Below are 6,986 nucleotides of genomic sequence, written 5' to 3' on the forward strand. Positions count from 1 at the left end.
TGTGCTTCAGGTAGCACAGCCAGGGAACCATGGTGCATGGCAGGGAAAAGGGGAGAAATCTGTTAAGACTGAATTTAATCTTATTTTGTATTTTCTTCCTGTATATATTAAAAAAAAAAAAACAAAAAAAACTCGTTTGTTCAACATGTAACATTTCCTTCAACCCAGCATTACTGGTTCTTTGTTTTGGGCTTTGGAAGAACAACAAAAGAAACAATAGCTATTACTAAATTCTCTGAACTGCCAAAAGAGGAGCCCCATCCTCCCCTTCTACTCTGCATCTGTGACCAAGATAACTGTTATAACTTGGGAGTTCTGGTCCTCCACAACATTGCCTCCTCCCTAGTGCCTAAGTCAGGGGCAAGCGAAGTCTGGCTCAGAGGCTGGATCAGGCCCATGGTAGACTCTGTTTCCCAGCAGCCTCTGCCTACATCACTGCGGCCAGTTTCCATGGAGATCCCAGCAGTGGTGGGGGCTGTGACAGCTGGGGCCAGGATGTCGATGGAGACTGGCCCCCAGCAGTACTGGCAGGGCATGTTGCTGGGTGGGGAGCTGCTCTGAGACCAGGGCTGGGGTCTTGCAGCAGTGACAGCATGGTCCGGAGCCAGGGCAGAACAGCAATCTGCTGCCTTCATGTGCCAGGCAAGTGTGTGTGGACAGTGGATCACAGCTCTGCCCTGGCTCCTTACCACACTGTCACCACTGGAAGATCCCAGCCCCAGAGCAGCTCCCTGCTCAGCCGCATGGGGCTGGACAGCTCTCTACCCTCACCCTTGGGCCATAAACTGCTGTGGGGCCAGGGAGGTGCTCTGCGTCCTTCCACTGCTTCTGGCCCCACTTTGTATAGACAACTAAACATTCACTAGCCTGCGGGCTGGAACGCAGGCCTCCCATCTCCTAGGGCAATGACCCTCCTTGGCAGGCCTGGAAGTTGATCTCACTCCTGCGGGGCCCTCTGTATCAATGAATATTTATTTATACAAAATGAAACAGCTGCAACAGGAGAGGTGAGGCAACCCATTTCAGAGAGCCTCTGGCCAACAGATTAGGGCACTGCTCTGACTGATGAAAAACCCAAAACTTTTCTTGGACTTGGGCAAAGTAACTCTACAGTTCAATTAAAGTGTGCCCTGGGTCTGATACAGACCTGCATTTGCTTAGCACTCATCTGCATTTGGAGGTAGTTATGAATTCTCTGTTGAAGAACTGAGTACAAGTGTTGCCTTTTGTTTCTCCACTCCATGAAATGGCCTTGCATAAGCACAAGGGAGTAAGACCAGTGTCCACACTAAAGGCAATAATGTCAAGAAACAACCTGTTGCATCTCTTGGGCATGCCCAGGCCTACACCTAGACTGGGAGGAAAGACTCCATATACCAGTCAGGCTCATATGCCTTCTGAGGGCTAAGGCCTCCTGTTTCAAGGAAGTCTTTGGTGCTACCGAATCCCTGACTGGCTCCGGGAGTTATGTACAGCAATGGGCAGAGATGCATTGGAACGGCTGACGCAATGATGTGAGGATGCCTCCTTGCTTGTAGTTTTTTGGAAAGAATCCTCAACTCTCGATTAAAAGCTACATCCCAGTTCAACCAGGGTTCTCGCTGACCTGTGTAACTTGCTGCATGCGCCGCGGCAGCAGAGTTAATTGCCTCCTGAATCAACAGGCAGGCCAACGTACATTCACGTGCTCCCTCTCGCTGCCTTCCTCTAGTCCCCCTAGCACAGGAATGGGCAAAGTCCAGCCCACAGACCAGCTCTAGCCCATGGCTGACTCCATTTCCCAGCAGCCCCTGCCCATGATGCTGCAGCTGGTTTCCATGGAGAACCCAGGAGCGGCAGGGCTGTGACTATGGAAACCTGGCTCTGCACTAAGACGGGCCCAAGCAGCACTGACAGGGTATGTGGCTGGGCAGGGAGCTGCTCCAGGGCTGGGGCTGGGATTTTGTGGTGGTGACAGCGTGGTCCAGAGCCGGGGCAGAGCCAAGATCTGCTGCCTGCACAGCCCTAGGCCTGGGGTCTCCATGGAAACTGGCTGCAGTGGCATGAGCAGGGGCTGCTGGGAAATGGAGTCCGGCTGCTGGCCAGATTGGCCGTTTTGCCCACCTCTGCTCTAGCAGTTTTGCCTGGTTTAATCTCCACTTGGGAAATCAGAAGCCATTTCTCAGGCTACCTACCTTGGCTACTTTCACACAAACCTTCTGAATGCTGTGGAAGAGATGCTGACATCTGTCCCCAGGGCTTGGACATTTTGGTGGGGAGTGTAAGAAGGAATTCAAAGACACCCTTACTTTAATTTCTAGGCCCAAGAGCTTTCTATTCTGTACCATCTGGAGGGACTGCTTTCAGACTCTCTGCCAAAGGCTTTTCTGCAACACAACGCTTTGTTCAGTCTGTCAAGTTTGCTGTCACTTCACTTCTTCATAAATGTGTTCCTTTTCATCTCTAAGGGGAAAAAAAGATACACACAGCTTGTCCCCAGCTCTTTGTGATGTGTCTGCTTCTGCTTGGTGCTTGTTAAGCACTTATAGATGAACCACTTTTCCTTGGCAACTCAGCTCAAGATATAAAACTTTGGGGCCAGAATGGGCAGATGCAGAACTGGCAGGCATATGGCCAGGACAGAAACTGTCCTTTGTTCCTTCAGAATTGTCTATAATATAAACTTTCTGCATGAGAGGAGCAGTGGGCTGCAAATATCTGCAGGACAGGGGTGCAGGCAGCCTGCTGGTACACCCTCCTCCCCACTCCTGGGTCTGGGACCTTGCTGAGCCACAGGATGTGGGGCTAAAGGGGAGTGTGCTCTGCCCTCCCACATGAGCCACCTCTCAGCCTGGAGTTGCAGGCAGTGGAATGGTCTTTGTGACCCATAAGACAAGGATAACAAGGCAGCAGTTGTCAAGGAGGGGAGAAGGTGAAAGAGATTAAACCACAAATCCAAGGGCATGGTGAGTGCAGCCTGTGCCTCCCTCCCCAGCTTCAACCAGTGCTCTCGTTCTGGGGCACTGGTTCAAGACAATGCAGAGGGAGGAGGTTGCCCTACAGAGACACTAACACATTTCACATGCTGCACTGGAATGTCCTCATCTTCCAGCTTTGGTTCAGCTTCGCATGACTGATCACCACTCAGGAGGTTGTGCTCAAGAGGTAGAATTAGACAACCAGCATTCAAACAGTGCATGATTTGAATTTCAGATAAAGAATGGTGGCTTCATAGGGGCTTAATCCATATGGGAAAGCAGCAAAGCTGCATTTCCTGAATCAAAGGTGTCTGTTTACTTCTGTTTCAATTTAATCTGTGCAGTTTAGACAAACTGCAAAGACTGAATCGATTTAGCCTTGGGCTTTTTGACTATCTGTACTTAGCCTTACTGTCCATTTCAGAAAGACATTTGCTGCCTTTTCCTGTGTTGTAGCTCTTCCTAGCCTGTGTGAATTCAGCGCAGGCAGGATGCAGTCTCCCATCACCCATGCACAGTTTACTTTATCTGACAGCTTGCAGGTACACGAACAGCATGTGGACAGAAATTGCATGGGCTGGTATGAGGAGAAGGTGCAAAACACCATATAAAGGGCAGATATTTAGGGTTGTGCATATACAACCATGTCTAGTACTCACTCTGGTACAAGGTACAGATCACTAGTGTTCTCGTAGGCTGGCTTAGGAGAGGTTTTGGACCTAACAGAAAAGGAGACAATCACATAACAGTCTGCTCTGGCAGCACTGAAAACAGACACAGTCTGAGATGTACTGCATGAGGCAGTACTGGCTGCTGACCTGACAATCCCTCACCCCCTCCAGTTATGCTACTGGGCACAGTCAAAATCTACAGTTCCCCCAAAGGAATCAGCAGCCCTGTGCTCCAGCATGGAGCACTTCTCCATGGCACCAGCCCTGAGTGCAATGGACTGGCTAACCAGGCACCAGACAGGATAATATAGGAGAGTGATAAATAAGTTCTGTTAATGATGCATTAGAATATGGGAAGTGAAAACAGTTTAGGTATTGGGTATAGCCTAGTTACCTATGCATGCAGTAGCCCATGACTGGATTAGTTAATGAGCACTGTCTGTATAAAGCATGCATCCTTTTAGAGGAATTTAAATCTGTCTGCCCCTGCACCTATTCCCTCTGTCAGTTGGCTCGATTAACCAGTCAACCGTGTATAAAGGGTGTTCTAGTATAGATGCACAAAGTTTGGAAAGTGTCCCTGGGACCTACAACAGCTCTCTTGGTCCTTCCGATGCCCAAGTACCTGCCCCCTGCTCACTTTATTCCCCATTCACAGACATACAGGTTGTGCTCATACTGCTGGCATTTGTGGGCTGCTTTGTTTTGGAGGAAGGGTTTTGAGTGGTAAAGTCACCCCTGCCCCTTCACTGAGTGTGGGAGAGCTCCCCATGGCCCGCTCAGACACATCTGCAACCCAGCAGCAGCTCCTCCCATGTAGCAAGGCAGGCCGGACAGGCCCCCGTCCCCCTTTCCTGATATTCCATAGGTAAGAACAACCAGAACCCTGCCGTCTCCCTGGAGCGAGCCCCTGCAGCTCTTTTTATCCATCACAAGGAGCAGAGAGAGGCACAAGCCTGTTTTTATATGATCTTTACCAGAACTCTCCAGCAAAGAAGAGATTTCTGTTGACTCACTTGGGTCCTGGATGCAGCTCACTGGGATCCATGTACATAAACACAGGGTGGGGTCTGAAATCACACAAGATAGTATTTCAGTGCTCCAGCTGGCACCAAGAAGGTGCTCTCCAAGAGATGGCATAACTCGGTCCATGGTGACTCCAGCAGGCACCAGGCCCTTGGCTGCTGTTCTCTTCTGCACTGCTACCTCTCCTGCCACCCCAGGTACCTTGTCCACCCTGGCTGACAGCTGAGCAGGGTGAACTTTGACACATAAATACCCAGGATGGACCTGCCTGCCTCCCACCTCCCTCATGCGCTGGGGTCAGCTGGGGCCATGTTGGAAGCAGGAGCACAAACACCTCAGTGCTTCAAGAAACAAATACTCATGGTACAATTGTCAGATTGTAACCCTCCACATTCCCTCTATCCAACCCTTCAGCATTTCACCCACTCCCCAGGGCCCACAGTGAGATGTTTTAGGCTCATAAGCACAGATATGGCCTTGTGACTTGGTGTGACACAGATTATAGTCATAAGGTATAAGGCAGGGCTGGTTGCTACACTCACAACTTGCCTGATACTGGACTAGCCTTGTAACCTCCAGGCTTGACTACTGCACTGTGCACTATGTAGGCTTGCCTTGAAGACAGTCCAGCAGCTGCAGCTGGTGCAGAGCACAGTGACAGGCCTTCTGACAGGGGCTGGTCAACACAGCCCAGTGCTCCAAAGTCTGTACTGCTTCCCAGTAGCTTCCCAGGTGCAATTAAGGTACTGGCTTTGACCCATGAGGCTCTAAATGGCCTGGACCCTATGTAACTAATTGGGCTGTGCAAAGCTTCGGACAGAGCTTCGGATCCCTGAAGAGACAATGAAGTCTATCAAGTTTCAAGGTGATCGGTGCAGGGGTTTGGGGTCAACTGTACCCCAAATTATTGAAAGCAAAACTCCTGTCACGTCTATATGTTACAACACAGGGTGTCAAAACTGCAGAGCTGGTAACTCTTACTGAGGCCACAAAGCCTGCCAAGTTTCAAGGAGATCGGTGCAGGGGTTTGGGGGGAACCGCCCCTCAGGCTGCGGACAAGCAGAACTGGTGCCATGGGTGCTGTGGGACTGACTGTGTCTGTCCCAGGACCTAGCTACTACATAACGACTTAACGAGCATCAATTAGCACCTACAAAACCAGGCTAAGGAGAGGAAAGACTCAATACAGACAATCAACTGTCCCAAGACAGACACAGTCTTGGCATGAGTTTTGCCTGTCAGCAGCTAGGGGTGCAGGGCCCCAGGACCCCCCTGCACCGATCCCCTTGACAGCTGGCAGGGGTCACAGCAGGGGCCACCATCCCTGCACCTGTCACCCCGCTGAACCTGAACACACGCAGGGTCACCCATGGCACGAGTTTTGCTTGTCTGCAGCTTGAGGGGGCCGTCCCCCCAAACCCCTGCACCGATCTCCTTGAAACTTGGCAGGCTTTGTGGCCTCAGTAAGAGGTACCAGCCCTGCAGTTTTGACCACCCTGTGGTGTAAGACACAGCCGTGACAGGAGTTTGGCTTTCAAGAATTTGGAGTACAGTTTCCACCAACCCCCTCACTGATCTTCTTGAAACTTGGCAGGTTTCATGCTCTCAGCAGAGGCTACCATCCCTGCAAGTTTCATCCAAATTGGACAAAAAACAACAAAGTTATAGATATTTCATTGATTCCCCATTATACCCCATGGCTGGATCTCCGAGGCGGCTCCGAAGATTTGGAGCCGCTTTGGCCGGATCGAGGTGGAAACCCGGTCGAAGCTCTGGATTGGATCGCCGCCATCCAAAGCAGCCAGATCCGAAGCCAGATCAGATCACTGCTGACTCACACAGGCCTAGTAACTAAGGGATCACTTTCTCCCTTATCCCCCAGGATAATCCCTAAGGTTAGCTAAGAGCGATCTCTTGCAAATACCTTCAATGAGCCAAGCTTTCTTGGCAAAAACATGTGGGATGTCATTCTTACTAGTTAGCCCGCAGCTCTGGAACTTCCTTCCCTTCCAGGCCTGCCAGAGGCTGACCCTGATTATCTTCAGGAAGACCTTCCTGTTGGGGCGAGCATGTAGCAGGCAAAGTTCAACCCTGATATAGGTTTGGGGAGTTGCTATATAGTTTATCTTAGTGCTCTTGGCTTTTATAAGTGTTTTATCTTCCTTGCTTGTTTTCTCAGTTGTTTCACTTCCTTTTGTTTGTGCAGCAAATAAATCAGATCAATAAATAAACAAACCCATACAAGCAGATAAATGAATCCTGAAAGGTCCTAATTGTACACACCCTCTACTTCTCCACTCAAGGTACCAAGCCATGTCTTGGCTCCTTGTAC

At 50.3% G+C, this 6,986-nt stretch overlaps 1 long non-coding RNA gene across 1 annotated transcript; it reads right to left on the reverse strand.

Moving 5' to 3' along the window:
- Positions 1-2,086: 2,086 nt before the first annotated feature.
- On the reverse strand, positions 2,087-4,698 carry LOC109293110. Its single transcript, XR_002096245.1, has 3 exons — positions 4,645-4,698; positions 3,617-3,676; positions 2,087-2,442 (listed from the first exon to the last, which is right to left on the reverse strand). It is a non-coding gene; the product is annotated as an uncharacterized LOC109293110 (long non-coding RNA).
- Between the last annotated feature and the right edge of the window lie 2,288 nt (positions 4,699-6,986).

This window comes from Gavialis gangeticus, unplaced genomic scaffold (genome assembly GCF_001723915.1).
Source record: "Gavialis gangeticus isolate Ggan-Ray unplaced genomic scaffold, GavGan_comp1, whole genome shotgun sequence".
Classification (NCBI taxonomy): Eukaryota; Metazoa; Chordata; order Crocodylia; family Gavialidae; genus Gavialis; species Gavialis gangeticus.